Source organism: Sus scrofa, chromosome 3 (genome assembly GCF_054392235.1).
Source record: "Sus scrofa isolate SSC_HxYL_T2T_F1_AM1 chromosome 3, Sscrofa_HxYL_maternal_Yorkshire_Landrace_v2.0, whole genome shotgun sequence".
Lineage (NCBI taxonomy): Eukaryota > Metazoa > Chordata > Mammalia > Artiodactyla > Suidae > Sus > Sus scrofa.
Window position 1 is genome coordinate 12,162,728 of NC_139385.1, and position 16,726 is coordinate 12,179,453.

The following is a 16,726-nucleotide window of genomic DNA, read 5'->3' on the forward strand; positions in this document are numbered from 1 at the left end:
ACCAGATCCTTAACCCATCGAGCAAGGGCAGGGATAGAACCCGCAACCTCATGGTACCTAGTTGGATTTGTTAACCACTGCGCCACGATGGGAACTTCTATACACATGTGAATAGAAGTTTATCAGGTCATTGTTTCTGACAAATAATGGTATCTTTTTATAAATACTTTTCTGCATTATTCTGCAAGACCTTGGGAAATCCCTCTAAACCTTGAATTTTTAACGGGTGCAGTGTTGATCCCAAAGGGACAAAAATTGGTTGTTGGGGCATGAAAAACACTTAAGTATTATGATAGTCATGGCCCTCTAAAGCTCAATTCTGCTTGACAACATAAACAGATGTACACTCTCTGTGGCATTAAAATTCATGGGGCAGGTAATTATGGAAAAAAAAAAAGAAAAAACCCTGAGAAACTGTTTTAAATCATCTGGTTTGACTCAAATCTTTTCTTTTAAATGTCTGTGCTCTCCTCCGTGGTGGGATGGACTACCATTTATCCAACATCTCTTCCGTTTGTGACCATTCATTCTGTTTCTGGAATTTTGCTGTAGGATGTAGGCTGCAGTTAACTGATTGTTGCTATTATTTCTTGGGCAAAGCTTCTCAGAGTGGGAGTCTTGGTCACAGGATATCTGATTTTTTCATTTTCTGATAAATGTTTCCAGATTGCATTTCCTAAAGGTGGAAGCATTTCCCCTCTGATGAGACTTCATTCCTGCTAGTGATAGATGCTATAGTTGTTTCCAGCATTTTCCACACTCACGAGGGTAAAGTGATATATCCTTGTGACTTTAATTTGCCGAGGATGCGAACATCTTTTCATACATTTCTCAGCCGTGTGGGTTTGCTCTTATGTGAATTGTCTATGAATGCGTGGTTGACTCCATTTTTATATGGTAGTGTTTATCTTCCCTTCTAAATTCCCAAGAGATCGTTCTGTACCGTAGCTATGAACCTTTGTCTAGCGTCTGTACTACAAATACATTTTCCAGATCTGTTATTTGTCTCTTGACTTTGTTCATGTTTCTTTTTGCACACTATAATTTAAGATTTTGCATAGTTTGACACGTATGTCTTTATCGTGCAGTTTTCTAGTTTCAAGGCTTGGCTGGGAAATTTGTTTTGACTCTCAGATTTTATGTGTGGTCACTGAGATTTGGTTTCACTTTTTATATTTTTAATACATTTAGAAAGTTGTGGGAGTTCCCGTCGTGGCGCAGTGGTTAACGAATCCGACTAGGAGCCATGAGGTTGCGGGTTCGGTCCCTGCCCTTGCTCAGTGGGTTAACGATCCGGCGTTGCTGTGAGCTGTGGTGTAGGTTGCAGACGCGGCTCGGATCCCGCGTTGCTGTGGCTCTGGCGTAGGCCGGTGGCTACAGCTCCGATTCAACCCCTAGCCTGGGAACCTCCATATGCCGCGGGAGCGGCCCAAGAAATAGCAACAACAACAACAACAAAAGACAAAAAAAAAAAAAAAAAAAAAAAAAAAGAAAGTTGTGTGGTTTTTTTTTTTGTACAAGAGATAAAATGGGGTGTGTTTTCACTTTTTTTTTTTCAGGTTGATAATGAGTTTGCCAATACATTTTATAAATAATCCATTCATTTTCCTTGAATTGAATTGCCATCCTTGTTGTAAATGAATTTCTCTCATACAAAGGCATCTAATTCTGGGTTCTCTACCGTGAACCCTTTGTCAAAACCAAATTGACTGATGATTCTTCAAGACATTTATACAATTCCAAAAATGAAAATACACACGTACACAAAAACCCTTTGACAGGATTCTATGTAGAATTGCATTAAAATCACACATGAAAATTTGGGAACACTGAACGTATCCAATTTTTCCATTTGTTCAGAATTTGTTTTATGTGTTTTAATATTTGTCGTCTTCAGAGTGTGTTCATAAGTGCTTTATGGTTTTTGACATGATGGTGAAAGGAATATTGTGAGATTAAAGGACATGTATTGGTTTCTGTTCATTTATCTTGACTACAGTTACCTCTCTGGACAAGTGAGGGGATGGAGAGAAGTTCAGTGCAACTGGGATATTTTGGAGTAATTTATGGGACGTGTGTCTGGGATGTCTCATAATGAACACCCAGGGCTGCTGGGAAAGGGAGGGGTTCCTCTGCTCTGTGTTTGTCATGCCAGGATGGTGATTGAGTCTGAGAGAATTTCAGTTCCTTCAATGGACACACTCACGGTTGCACAGGCCACGAGACCCAGGCCATTCCTGGTTGGGGGGAGGGGGAGGGTGGAGCGTGGCACCTGCCCCCTCAAGAGAGCCCCTGCCCCCCGACCTTATGGAGGCCCCAGGTGCTGCCATCACTGTCTGGTTGGGGGGACCCCTGGAGAAGCCGCCTTTGCCTTTCTCATGGCTGGTTTTACAACTTGCCTGGAGGCTGGTTTGGGTCAGCTGTCCTGTCAGATTTGAATAACTGGAAGCCCCACTGATTCCTAAGTGTCTGAGTCAGCCTGTGCTGCTACAGCAAAGCACTGCAGACAGGGGGGTGGTTTAAACAACACCCACTTATTTCTCTCAGTCCTGGAGGCTGGAAGTCTGAGGTCCAGGTGTGGGCAGGGGTGGTTTCTCTGGAGGCCTCTCTCCTCGATGTGCAGGCGGCCACCTTCTTGCTGTGTCCTCATGTGGTCTTCCCTCTGTGTCTGAGTTTCCTGTTCTTGTCAGGCCACCGTCGTGATGGATTAGAGCCGACAGTGTCAGCCTCTGCCTAATTGAATCACCTCTTTAACGTCTCTGTCTTCAAACAGTCACATTCTGAGCTTCAGGGGATTAGTTCAATGTCTGAATCCTGGGGGGGATTCTATTCTGCTCGTTACACTGAAGGCCAGTGGAGAGAGTGAAAGAAAGCCCTCAGGCTCAGGCTTTCGGGCTGCCTGCTTCCTCTTCCTGAATTGCCCTTTTATAGGCAGTCACGAGGGGCAAGTCCAAAGCCACCGATTCACAAAAGGTAGTTTCTGCTTGTGCTGGAAACCCTGAGATCTCGGCCCAGACTGGGTTACCTTTAGCTTCAGCCACCAGCTTCCTCTGAGATGCCCTGTTTGTCTGCCCTCAACTTCTTCCACTGCCAAGCCCCTCCCCACTCTCACCTACCAATGGTGATGATATCTGCGGGAGGAGTTTACCCATGACCCTGTGGGACAGATGGCCTGCAGTGCCTGGGGGGTTACTCCTTTTTCCCAGGATTGCCTATGAAAGCCGCAGATGAGAACTTAAGGTGCTTAGTTAGTACCCCGAATTCTGAGTCCAGAGAACCACAGGCAGGTGATGGAGCCCACCCCTGCATCATGTGGTGGCTAAGAGTTGCCAGCTCAGCACCAGCTCCACCCTGTCATCCTACTTCCAGTCACTGGAGAAGCTGGGGGGGGGGGCGGGGCCACAAGGACAGAGCCTTTCGGGAGAAGAGGGTGTCTGTGGGGCAGGAGAAATCACCCCGGTGGGCATGTGTCTCAAAAATTTTCTTGCCTTCTCTGTGCCTTCCTGTGGGGTTGGGTGCTTGAAGCACTTCCTAGCTTTAGGTCAGAGGTGAGAAGGTGGTCTTACCTGCCCAGGTGCTGACTGATAGAGCTGCCTAGTGGGCTGGGGAAGGGGGGAGGGGGAAGTAAGGAGAGGAAGGGGGTGCTGGAGGTGGGGCGGGGAGTTCAGGAGGATGCCAGGCAGTGGCAAGCTCCTTCATGGTCAAGAGGACACCTACACTTAAGCCATCATGCTGCTACCACTTGCTGACAAGGGGACCCCAGCAGGAAGGGACGGGGTGGTGGCCCATCTGAGACAACAGAACTCCCCCCCCGCCGCCCCTGAGGATCCAGTCAGCTAGCCCTGAGATGGGAGGGAATGGGAATGTAACATCAAATACAAGGGTAACGTTGTAGAATGACTAGGGCTACCTTCGCAACGAGAACGAGGTGGTTTTATTCAACAGAGCTGAATCAGGAAGGATGAAACTGAATTACATCTTGTTAAAAGAGCAGACTCCAGGCCGGGAGGAAGGGAGGCTTGACAGAAGAGTTATAGCTAATGAGAAAAAATAAAATCCATTTTATGTTTACATGCTAACGAGTTGAGGCCCTCCCTTAACTGGCGATGGCTGGCATTAACTGAGAAAAGGTCAGATGATGGTATCTGGTGGGGATTTTTGTGTGGTAGTATAGGAGTCAGAAGGACCCAAAGTTTGTAAAACAGCAAGAAATAATGCTGCAATGATAGAGGGACATGGGATGATAGCCCTATTTTGTGGTAAGATTTATGCTGTGTTCCCATAGGAGAGATAAAGTAGTATACGGACACGGAGACACAGACACACACACCCTTTAGAAGATCAGGCCTGAAAGGTCTGTAGTGATCATCTGGCCCAGAGATAACAGATGCACGGCCTATGCAGTATTTACTCATTCCTCCTCTCATGGCAGACATGAATAATCAATCATAGCACAGTTTCCTGGTAAGACTACCTATTCTCTGAAATAGAAAAGGGACAGCCTGCTGTAGCAGTCAAGGAGGGCTTCCTGGAAAAGGTGAGATTTAAACTGATTCTCGAATGATGGACAGGGTTTAGAGAAGTGACCTAAACTTTGGTGGACTAAGGAGGCCATGGATAAGTTGTTAAAACCAGATCACAGAGTCCATCCCATGAAACTGATTCAGTCTGTATTAGGGACAGCCTAAGAAGCTTTATTTTTCAAGTTCCTCATGGGACTCAGATACGTAACAAGTGAAATACTGGGGTTGGGGCACTGGCATGAACAAAGAAGGGGGATTGGCAGAAGGTTCCAGAGGGAAGGAGGAAGCAGGATTGCAAGTTGTGGTTATTGGTTGCTCTAGAGAGAAAACAAAGGCAGCCGTGAGCTGGAGGTCAGGTGCTATCAGACCTGGAGGTCATTGCTGCCCAAGAGAGGGGACCAAGGAGAGACAGCTGCAGGGCCAGCATCTTACAGGTACCCTCCTGAGCATTGGATTTCTGCCAAATCCTGGGTGGGAGCAGCCCGGCATAGTCACAAGTCCTAGCTGACCTGGGAGCCAACCCTTCTGCTTCTGAAAAATGCTGTCTATGCAGGATACTTTGATCATGACTTGATATCCAACTCACTGTCACCTCTGGACTCATTATTTATGTATTAGGAATAAAGTCCTAGACTCTCTGTCTCTTTCCTGTTATTTAACAAAAACAATGACGGTAATTGCAATTAAAGAAAGAGTTCTCGTTTACTTAGTATATACCACATTCAAGAGGCAGTTGCAGTCCTTTGCAAACCTGATTTTGAATACTTATGCTGGCTCCCCAGGGAGGAGCTACTACTGTGCCCACACCCACCTGCTGTGCAGAGGAAAGAAGGTGAATTGAGAGAGAGAGAGGTGCTCCTTTTAGAGCATCTCCTGGGAAGAAGGATTTGTAGTTATCTGCGTCCTGGCTGCCCTTCGGGGCAGCTGCCCCCAGATGTGCTGAACCTAGAGCAAACAAACTCCAACCGGGAGCGACAATGCTGGCTGACAGCAGATGTCCTCACACTCTGCTACATTGTCCCCTCGGTCCTTTTCCTGCAACAGGAGCAGCTAGGAAAAATGACAAGTAAAACAAGGGTGAACTAGTACTAGGTTATTGGAATTGAAGGAGACTCTAGACAATGCTACATGCTGCTGGGTCTTTAGTGCAAGCACCTCGGTGTTCTATGGGGTTGGCGTGTGATTTTCTGTGCTTGTGCCTCCTTTCACCTGTGCTTCCAGCCCTTATTGAATGTGGTGCCGGGCCCTGGCTCTTTCTGCTCTCAGACACACACCTAAGCCCATGGCAGCTCAGCACGACTGGACTGGGACAGAGGAAATGCATCTGGCTTGGGTGCTCATCAGGGAGGCTTCCTGGAGGAGCTACCATCTTTCTTACAAGTCTGAGAAGATGAGTAAGAACAAGGTGTTGGAGGAGACTTTCCAGGCAGAAGCCACAGCAGGCAGGAGGAGGGTGGATGCACAGAACAAGGAGGGAGACCAAGTGTCAGAAGGGTGAGGGGGACAAAGGTGAGGCTGGGGAGAAAACTCAAGAGTCCAGGTCATGGAGAATTTGGAATTTTCCTGAGTCCCAGCTGGAGCTCTTGATGGATTTAAGCTGGGAGTGGTCTTTTAGAAAGAGATCCATGGCAATGATGGATGGAGAACTCTGCGAGGCAGGAACCAGTTCATAGGGTTTTTTTTTTTTTTTTTTTTTTTGGCGAGAATCTGACCCCAAAGATGACAGGGCTTGAGAACAAAGGCTATGGTTGTGAAATGGAATCTGGAGGTCAGATTCCAGACAGAGGAAGTAGCATGGGCTGGATGGGGCACCTGGGAGGGGGGTGTATGGGTGTGAGGCAGGGGAGGGGTTGGGGGCTCTGGCTCAGGCAGCTGGAGAGACGGTGGGGCATCCCCAGGGACAGATATCCGGGGAAAGCTGACAAGTTCCATTTGATACGTGTTGACTCTCAGGGTACCTGGGGGTATGGGTATCTGCGTTTGCAAGTTTGGCAGAGCTCTCGGGGCTGAGAGCATGGAGTTGCCACCCGTCAGCAGGGTTGGGGTAAGAGGGAGTGTGTGGCCTGAGAAGAGGGGCCTGGTGGGTGGGTCCAGCTCATTGGGCTGGGCCCGGGACGAGGGCTGGAGGGAGAGAAGTGGAAGCCAGGGGAGAATGTCATGTCCCAGCAGCCAAAGGAAGAGGGGTTGGGGCAGAAGGCATGGTCATCACTACTGGCACCTTCTAGACAGACAGAGATGCAGAAGCGTTCGTAGGGTTTGGCAGTGAGTGGCCACAGGTGACTTGACAAGAGTAATTTCAGTGAAGCGGATGGAGGCAAACTTCAGTGGGTCACAAAGTAACTCGAAGGCTGGGAGTTGTGGGCAGTGAATGTGGATGTAGATGTGGCTCAGGAGGCGAGGGTCAAGGAGGACATGCAGTTGAGGAAGGGACCAAAGGATGGGAGAGACTAAGGGTGCTCATACAGGACGATGGACCATAAAGAGGAGGAGGATGCAGACCCTGGAGAGGGAGAGGCAATGGGTGGGGCGAGATGGCTCTTGGGAATCTAGGGTGGGTCATCTAGTGCCATGGGGGTGGGGGTGTTGTGTTTGCAGCTCAGAGAAGCTTGGATAGTTAGATGTACTGGTGCTTCCTCCCCCTCCTGCCCCTACCCCTTCCTTGAAGCACTAGGCTGCGTGCCCAGACTTTTAGGCTGGGGACTGGCTAGACTCTGCAGAAGAGGCCGGGCAGAAGCTCTTGTGCCCAGAGGTGTGGTGTTGGGGACCGGTGTGGTGGGTCAGGTGCACAGATCACTGAGGATGGCTGTAAGCTGGATGTGAGTCTAATGGCAAGAGAATCCCAACACCAGGTGATGAGTGTCAGCTTTGCAGGCATCATTGAAGGGAAGGACCCCAGCCCAGTGCTGAGGGCATGGGTGGCCTGGCTCAGTGATCCCTCCCCCCACCCCAGGAGGATACTGGGGAGCACTGGGCAGGGTCTCAGGGTGCTGGCCAGGAAGCCTGGAGTTCAGGGCTCCATCCTGAGAACTGGAACTGAAATGCCAGACCCACGGGGGATGTGTGTGTGTGTGCGCGCATGGAAAACCGACAACAGGTCTCTTCAGAATGATCATGGCAGAGGCGAGGAAGGGGAGGGGCCGACGAGTGGCCCTGACACCTGCAGTGTGGACCAAGCCACTTCTCGGAAGGGCTCCCCGGGGTGTTGGGCGGAGACCCCCAAGACAAACAGGATGCTCTGGCTCAGGTGAGACTTATGGTGTCCTGGATGAGGTGAGACAAAACTTTGGAGACGAAGCAGACCTGGATTGGCATCCTGGCTCCACCGTTACTAGCTGGGTAGCCTTGGAAATTTCTTTTCAGAACTCCGTCTCCTCTGCTATAAAGTGAGGGAGCAAATCCCTACTGTTGGAGTCACCTTGAGAGGTAAGGAGGCGAAGTTTGGAAGGACCCACTCGTGATGAACGGCTTGTGTGGGGTCTTGGTGAATGGTGGTCCTCTCTTCTGGCCTCCTGAGAGATGAGGCTGTGACCTTGGTAAGAACATTTGTTAAGCAGAGTCTGGGGTGTCGGATGATGAGGCTTGGTTCAGCAAGAGACCAGAGGTAGTAGAAACAGAAGTTTGTTGCTCACAAGTCCTGGGGAGGGACACAGCAGCCTCAAGGGGCCCCATGGGGAAGTCAGGGCAGAGCCATGAGGTGAAGGCAGAGAGAGACTGGATCCAGGGTTCATGCCTTTATGAGAGCCCATCAATGGGGGGCTTTGGGGTTCCTGGGCTATATCTGCTTTGGTCAATTCAAACCAAAAAGAACAGGGTTTTTGTAGGTTTCTTGGAGGCCTTTTCTAAGGTACTTACAGTGGGGGAGGCCCTGGGAGGTGGAGGAGACTGTTTATCATCAGGGCCACTGAGGGAATCATGTCAAGAATATACATATACAGGGAATTCCTGTTGTGGCTCAGCAGGTTATAAACCTGACTAGTATCTGTGAGGCTGCAGGGTCAGTCCCTGGCCCCACTCAGTGGGTTAAGGATCTGGCGTTGCCGTGAGCTGTGGCGTAGGTCACAGATGCAGCTCAGATCCTGTGTGACTGTGGCGTAGGTCAGCAGCCACAGCTCCAATTTGACCCCAAGCCTGGGAACTTCTCTATGCTGCAGTGCAGCCCTAAAAAGAACAAAAAGAAAAAAGAAAAAAATATATATGTAAACATATGGATAACTGATTCACTTTACACTTGAAACTAATACAACATTGTAAGTCAGCTATACTCCAATAAAATTTAAAAAATGCACATTTATTTGTGACTCTGTGGGGTATTATCTAGAGGATGTGCTTGCTAACATAATAATATGAATACAATATATATTAAATGCTATATACAATATATGTGTATGTATAATATACTACTAATAGGGGACTGATGTCCGTTTAAGTCCCCTGCAAGTCATTTGGTTAAACAAAACGGATGCAGAGGCAGCAGTACCATGGAGTAGCTGAGCTAAACTCTTGACAGATGGGGGTTTGTGCTAAGGACTGACCTCGCAGCTTCTTTTTGGGTCCCAGCTCCCGTGGACCAGAGTGAGGGTGTTTCATAAAGCACCTGCAAGTGTCGAGCACTGTAGTGGATGAAACACGACCACATACTCTCTGAAGCTCTTCCTGTTGAGAGATGGGGTATGTGGCACCTCCCCTTATATCTGGGAGGGCTCCATGATTGCTTGAATAATAGGGTGGAAGTAAGGCTGTGCCAATTTCTGGGGCCCACTGAATAAGAAAATAGAGTGGAAGTGAGGCTATGCCAATTTCTGGGCCCAAATCTGAAGCGACTGGCAGCTTTATTCTTTTTTCCTGGAGTACCTAGAGCTTCCTCCTGGGCCACCATGCTAGGAGGAAGCCCAAGCAGCCCCACGAACAGGCCCAGGAGGAAAGGAAGCCAGGTCCTTGGATGAATCCAACTGAACTGCCAGCCAACAAGCAGCACGTGGATCAGGGTGCAGCTTGCAGCCAGATGAGTGTGCCATCTTGGAATTGGCTCTTCCAGCTCCAGGGGAGCCGCTCACATGGAAGATTAATGTGCAAAGTTCATGATTGGTGCTTAAGCCACTGAGTCTCCGGGGACCACTTGTTAGGAAGCCAAAAGATAATGGGAACAAAAACACACCATGGCACCAGCAGTTTCTGGTGCTAGAAACAGGAAGATCATCGAAGAAATAAACATACCCTGCGATAAAAGTCGGTTGCAAATATCGCTTATTCGTCACAGTGTAGCCCATGTCTAATCAGCTGGTTTAGGTACTCCCTCCACTTGTTGGCCAAGTCTGTTTCATGGAGATTTGTGGGCAGATTGGTGCTGTTAGGAAGAGCTTTAGGCTTCCCTCTGTCCCAGGCAGAGCCCATGGGCCCACTGTAGCACAGAGGAGAAACAGCTGAGGGTCCAGAGAGGGAGCTGCCGCTGGCACTTGGCTGAGGAGGGAAGAGGCCCCATCTGAGCCTCTTTCTCTGGGACCAGGTGGGAATTGGTCCTTATAATTAGAGGGATGAGGAACACCCCTGGGCCTCAGCATCCCCATAAAACGCTCCACAAGCGCAGTGGAGCTGTTGACAATGGCAAAACAGATGGTGTGACAGAAATTGGAGTTGCTCACTGGAGGGGTCATATTACCTCCAAGAACGAGGCCGTAAACAATGCAGCACTGCTTCCCACCCTCCAAATTAGCTGGGAAAATAAAAGAGAATGGAGCGCTACTGTTAGCAACGGGCTCTCAAGGAGGCAGCTTTGGTGATGTGTCACCAGCGGCATCTCGTCCTGCCTGTCTAAGGGAGCGCCGGCTGATGAGCTGAGCTGAGTGTCATTAATGCCACTTTGCCGGAAATGCCGCACACTCAGACTAATGCCTGATGGCATTTGCTGCTTTCCTGGGGCTCCAAAGATGGAGAGAGAGAACTGAAATAGCAATTCAGCGCTGGTCGTCAAGGCAACAGGATCCTTCAGGATGCACCATGAGGTGCTGGGCTTGGCACCGGGAGAGGATGGGAAAAAGAAATTTCAAATGTCCATCCTACCCTCCACAGGCCTGCATTCTTCTTGGGAAGACAAGCTTGTGGTTTGCACATCTCTTAGGGTAGCCTTTCCTGATGGCATTTGCTGCTAGGTCCTGGGGAGCATGAATGCAGTGAGAAACTGGTGTTAATAAAAAAGAGTTGTGTGGATAAGTCCTTTTGCAAAGCACGCTGGACAAAGCCAAGTTAAATGTTGCTGGGCTTTTCTGAGTCTTTCAAAAGCTCATGTATGTTGTGCAGTTCAAGAGGGAGAGATGGGTCTATGTCTCCCCAAATTGTTTGACTATAGAAGCTCTCATTCATGGAGCATTTCAGGGGATTGATTAACCATAGAATGACCTTGGGGATGCTTGATTAGGATGTAATACAAAAGGGTGCATGATTAAGTTCTTAGAGGGTGTGGAACAGCTTGGGAGTGTGACAGGATTCAGAGCAGGGAAATTGGGGCTGGCTGGGTAAATGGGGAGGCTTTGAGGAGGAGCTGAGCTGAATCTTGCAGATTCTGAGGGTTGGTGAGGGCAGAGAGTGGGCTCCCTGGGGATGTGGATGGTTCTTCTCCTGGAACCCAGAGAGCCCTGGTGGGAGGAATAAAGTTATGATTCAACAGGTCATATATATCTCATTACTAAGAATTGGAGGAGGCAAACCTTTCACATGCTATTCCTGCTCCCGAGATGAACTTTCCTCTCCTGTTTGTGTGGACTAATTCCTCTGATAGTATGTCCAGTTATCACCTCCTCCAGAAGCCCTCCCTGATGCTCTGGAGTGAATCAACGCTTATCTGCTCTGCTGTATTTTTTAAAAATACCCAGACTCAATTGCTAATGTCGTCCATCCATCAATCCATGATTTCTTTCTTTCTTTTTTTAATGGCTGCACCCATGGCATATGAAAGTTCCCAGGCCAGGGACTGAATCAGAGCTGCAGCTGTGACCTATGCTGCAGCTGCAGCAATGCTGGATCTTTTAACCCACTATACCTGGCAAGGGATTGAACCCACACCTCCACAGTGACCCGAGCTGCTGTGGTTGGGTTCTTAACTCACTGTACCACAGCAGGAACTCCTTCCCTGAATCCCCCCTCCTTTTGGGGGGAGTTTTTAAATTGTGGCAAGATAGATCCAACATAAAAATTTCCATTTTAACTATTTTTAAGTGTAGTATTCAGTGGCATTAATGACATTCACAATATTGTATAAACATCACCACTACCTAGTTGCAAACTTTTTCATCACCCCAAACCATCTGTACTATTAAAGCAATAACTGCATTCCTTCCTTCCCCCAGCCCTTGGTACCTTCTCATTGACTTTCTGTGTCTGATTCTGCCTCTTCTGGATATTTTATATAAGAAGAATCATACAACATTTGTCCCTTTTTATCTGACTTCTTTGATTTAGCATAACCCTCAAGATTCATCCATGTTGTAGCAGGTGTCAGAATTTCCTTCCTTTTCCTGACTGAATAATAGTCCATTGTATGGACAGCCCACACTTTGTTTATCTGTTCATCTGTTGATGGCACTTTTGACTCTTGTGACTCATGCTTCCCTGGACATGGGTGTGCAGGCACCTGTCTGGTCCTCTTCTATGCATCGTTTCTGCTTCTTCCTCGGCGGTGACTGGGCCATGGCGAAACCTGTTTGTTTAGATGCTGAATTTCCCTGCTGGAGGGTTAACTTCTCCATCAACAAATATTTGCTGAGCATCTGCTATGTGTTGGACACTCCCCGGGGCACTGAGGGTGGAGGGACATGCATGCCGGAATCTTGTCCTTTGGGAATACGCTTAGCGTTGGTCTCCTGCCTGACACGTGAGGGCCGATGGACATGGTGTGATGTACCATGGCTGGAAAATGATCAGAACTAGGACAGAAATGCCGAGCACTATGAGGACTGGAGCAGGGGGCATGGGGTCCCAGGTTGGGGCCCTATTCATACTTGTTTCTGAGATGCTCCAGTATTTTGCACAGGGCTCAGTATATCCCCTCCAGCTGAAGGGGGCATGTGACAGTTTTTAAAAACAGCTCCCAAATATTGTTTTGAAAATGGAGGTGCCCTCTTTCTCTCTTGATCAGTTCAGAGCTCCCTCTTTCTCTGTCACTTATACACCCCCCCAACACTCTGCCCCCCCCCACTCCATTAAGAACTTAGGGGAGATTATTGTACTTTGACAAAGGTGTTTCATAATCTCCTTAGAGGCCCGGCTCTGTCTGAAGCCACTCCCAGGGGTGACGTGTCCCCCCCACCTCCAGGCTCTCCTGCCTCAGCCTTGATTGACAGGGAGCCCTTATACACAGAGTTGGTGTTGCTGGGCACAGCTTCAGGCTCTGGGGCAGCAGCAATGTGGTCAGCAAATGATCACGTCATTGCCTACTGATTAGGAGACAAAGTTGGGTAAAACTGGGTTGAGCTCTGCTCCTTCACAGGCCAACTCTGAGTCTTGGGCCAGCTGCCTCTCTCAGCCTCAGGCTCCTCTTCTGTGAGATGGAAACAACAATGCCCACCCTGTTGGCAAGCTTGCACAGTGCCTGCTAGCACTGAGTATTACTGCTGCCGTGGTTATTATGAGAGCAGCACCTTTCTATAAAATGGCAATGAGCTCCATGCTGAATACTGAACCCATGTGGGGAACAGACATGTTTGTGAGGGACTTGGGGACACCCAGCCCCAACTGCTTGGGGTCTGACTCGAACACATGTTCCCCTGGCCCAGGGGTTGGAGCAACAGAGGTGATGCACATGAAAGGGCATCAGGAGCCTGGCCCACTGTAGTGATGCAGGACGAGATCACGGTTATGTGATGGTTATTCTTCCCATCCCACCCACTTCCTAGCATCTGAGGGAGGCTGGCCCACGGTCGCTCTGCACCGTGTGGATGGGTTAGGCTCCGCAGAGGCAGCGTTTCAGAGGCATTGCCAAAGCTCTCTGAGTGGGAAGATCCATCCCAGATGGCTGATGTCATGGGTGAGTGCTGATGGGAGCTAATAGGCCATGATGTTCTATGTTGCCTCCTGGGGGACATATCCAGTGTAGGGACATCCCAGGAGCTGGGTTCTTATTTGCCCTTCACATCATGTTGCCAGGCAGGGGGTAATTGCTCCCAGGGCTGGGCACTGAGTTTGCATCTCCTCTCCATGTAAGAGCATCTTTGTGTGATCCCATAGCTTGGAGATGCATGGCTCCCTCCATCCTGCCTCCCTTCACCATGCTCCTATGTCCTGAGTCATGTACAGATGCTTTCCTACAGTTATGGAGAAAGGGCTGACAGGTGTGCTGGTCAGAGGAGCATGCGGAGCATCTGCCAGATGGGGTCGAAGAGAAGCTGGACTTGATCTGTCTCTGCCCCCCTCTCCCGCCTTGTCTCTATGGAACCTCCTTTTGCCCCAACACTCTGGTTTCACTGAGTTTCCAGGAGCTCCCCACACTGCCCCACACATGCTGTTGCTCCATGTATCAGTGCCTTTCCTCACTCTGTCCCCTGTGCCCCAAACACTGCTTTGTTTCAGTCTCCTTCACAAATACACACTCAGCTTACATGATGGGCATCTCAGAGACCCCTTCCTGAGCCTCCTCTATTAGGTGAGGTTGACCACTGTCACCTGCTGAGCCCCCCACCCCGGGTTCCTACCAGCCTTATCTATAGAATGGGTTGTCGTCTGCAATATCTTACTGCTGTAACCTGTTTACAAATGTGTCTCCTTTTCCTTCTATTCCTCCCAAACAGAGCTATGAGACAGCAGAAGCCTTGCCTCACATATCCTGTCTCCCCAGATGTTAGCCCTGTGCCTGGGACCTAGGCACTTCCCAAATGCTCACACACTGATGAGCAGATGAAAGAAACGTATTAAGGCTGAGTGCTGCCGAGCCATACACCCTGTTTTATATACACTCTGTCTTATATTCACCAACCCTCCTCTATCCCATTATTCTGTCTCACTTGTGCTTGCTGAGATAGAGGAGGAGGTGACCCCCTGAGAGGGGCCCTGGACATGGAGAAGAAAGCTCTGTGGGAGCACACTGTGTCCTTTCCATCTTGTCCACAGTTGGCTTTGCAACAGGGTAGATGCTCTTCCGTCTCCCGTGCCAGGTGGACACGTGTCCCAGGGAGCAGGGCACCACCTGTGGTGGCTGGAGGATCTTCCTAACCTGTTTGTCTGTTGGGTCCTTGCCTGTTGAAGTTCTGCCCATGTCCTCGGTGCAGTTCTGCCTGGCATTTGGAATCCAATGGTAAACAACAGTTGGCTTCAATCCATGAAGGCAATTGGCTGATGACTGAATGCTTACTCTGGACTTGGGTTTGGGTTTGCAGGTCCCCTCCGCCAGTGGGGAAGCAAGTGAGTAAGTCAAATGCTGATCTTTCTTCAGCCTGACTCTGGGGTTAGCAGAGGCCACCCAGGCACGGTCTTCAGTCTGGATGAGTGACAACTCCCCTGGCTCAGAATCGGACTGAACTCACCTTCTGAGTCATGGTGTGATGGCTCCTGGGTGGGAGGTAGTCACTCATTGTGTTTCGTTGACCTCTTACTGGAAACCCATGAACTACAGGGAGTCCACTTCCTGTTTTACAGCTGAAGAAATGAAATTTGAGATGTAAAGTGATTGGACTGAGCCCACTGTTGGATATTCTCGCTCAAATCCCAGTTTGCTTTCCACCAAGCAGCTTCTTTTGGGTGCTTTTTCTTTTTGTTTTTTCTTCCCCTCCTCAAATATATGGCAGATATTAGTGACTTCTAGGCTGGGAAAACGATGTTGTTCCAACTCACAGCATTGTCTTTCTTGAGCATCCAAAATGGCCCAGGTCTCAGGAGCCCGTGGGTAAAGATTAAGGTGTATTGACATGAATGCCCAAACTATGCTACCGTTTCCCTCTGACCCATGAAATCCCAAGTCTATAGCATCTGGACTGGTCCCATTTCCATTTAGCAGAGTTCCTGAGTCTAGGATGTGTCCATGTGTTTCTTGCTACCTCACCCTTCTTTGTCTGCAGCCCATGGTGCACAGAAAGAAGGGGCCTCTCCCATCTCTGCTGCTGGTGTCTTTTATGAGAATCTGCTCCTACTGGTTCAGCTGTTTTTCACCAAAGGCCCCTCAAACCTATAAGATGATAAAGCTACACTGAGTTCCTCTGGCTCCATCCCAGTAGTGTTTCAGAGCTGCTGCTACTGGTTGTGAGAGCCTATTGCGTGCATTTCTTCCCAATGATGTCATGTTGGTAGCTTGAAATTGACCATGGCGGAAGTATTTACACCATGGAAATTGGCAAACACCATGTACCAAAGGTCCCTCTTCCTGGCCTGTAGTTAACATTTACTCATCACTGTCCCCTCTTTGCTGTATTTTGTGTCTTGGACCTTGAAACAGCACTGGGGTGCCTAGAATCCCATGGCGTCTTCCATCAGTTCTGTCCCTTCAGCTGCAGTACTGTTTCAGCCCCTCACCTTCTCTGTAGACTTGGCAACATGACAACACTTCCATCTTTCCTCTCTTTTCTCCCTCCAGCTCCACACCTGCAGTAAAAACCCTTGCAACAATAGCTCTTTTTATCTTCCTGTTGAAACACCCCTGCCCAAATTAACACCCACGCACCTACCCACCAAGAAAATAGTACAGTGGCTCTGGGGCATATATATCCACTTAAATAGTGGAGGGGAGTTAACTTTCCCAAATCCTAGGTTAGGCTTGGTCCTGACACCTAGTTAGATGTATACATTTAAAATCTTGAGGAGTTCCCATCGTGGCGCAGCGGAAACGAATCCAACTAGGAACCATGAGGTTGTGGGTTTGATCCCTGGTCTCGCTCAGTGGGTTAAGGATCTGGCATTGCCATGAGCTGTGGTGTAGGTTGCAGGCACGGCTCAAATCTGGCACTGCTGTGGCTCTGGCATAGGCTGGCAGCTGTAGCTCCAATTAGATCCCTAGCCTGGGAACCTCCATATGCCATGGGTGTGGCCCTGAAAAGACAAAAGACAAAAAAAAATTTGATATCTCAAAAAATAAACAAGTAAACACAAACATCTAAGGCACTTTGAAAGATGTAGAAAGGCACTGGGCCCTCAGTCTGGAAGTCTGGCCTGTGGCTCTTCTCTTTGCTCTCTGTGCGCTTTAAAGTGCTTTACTGAGGGGTAAACTTACTGACCCACGGAGTTCTTGG

At 49.0% G+C, this 16,726-nt stretch overlaps 1 long non-coding RNA gene across 1 annotated transcript in view; it reads left to right on the forward strand.

Moving 5' to 3' along the window:
* Window positions 1–16,726, forward strand: part of LOC102157744 (uncharacterized) — a 312,356-nt gene that overhangs the window by 36,578 nt on the left and 259,052 nt on the right. The gene's annotated exons all lie outside the window — the stretch shown is intronic.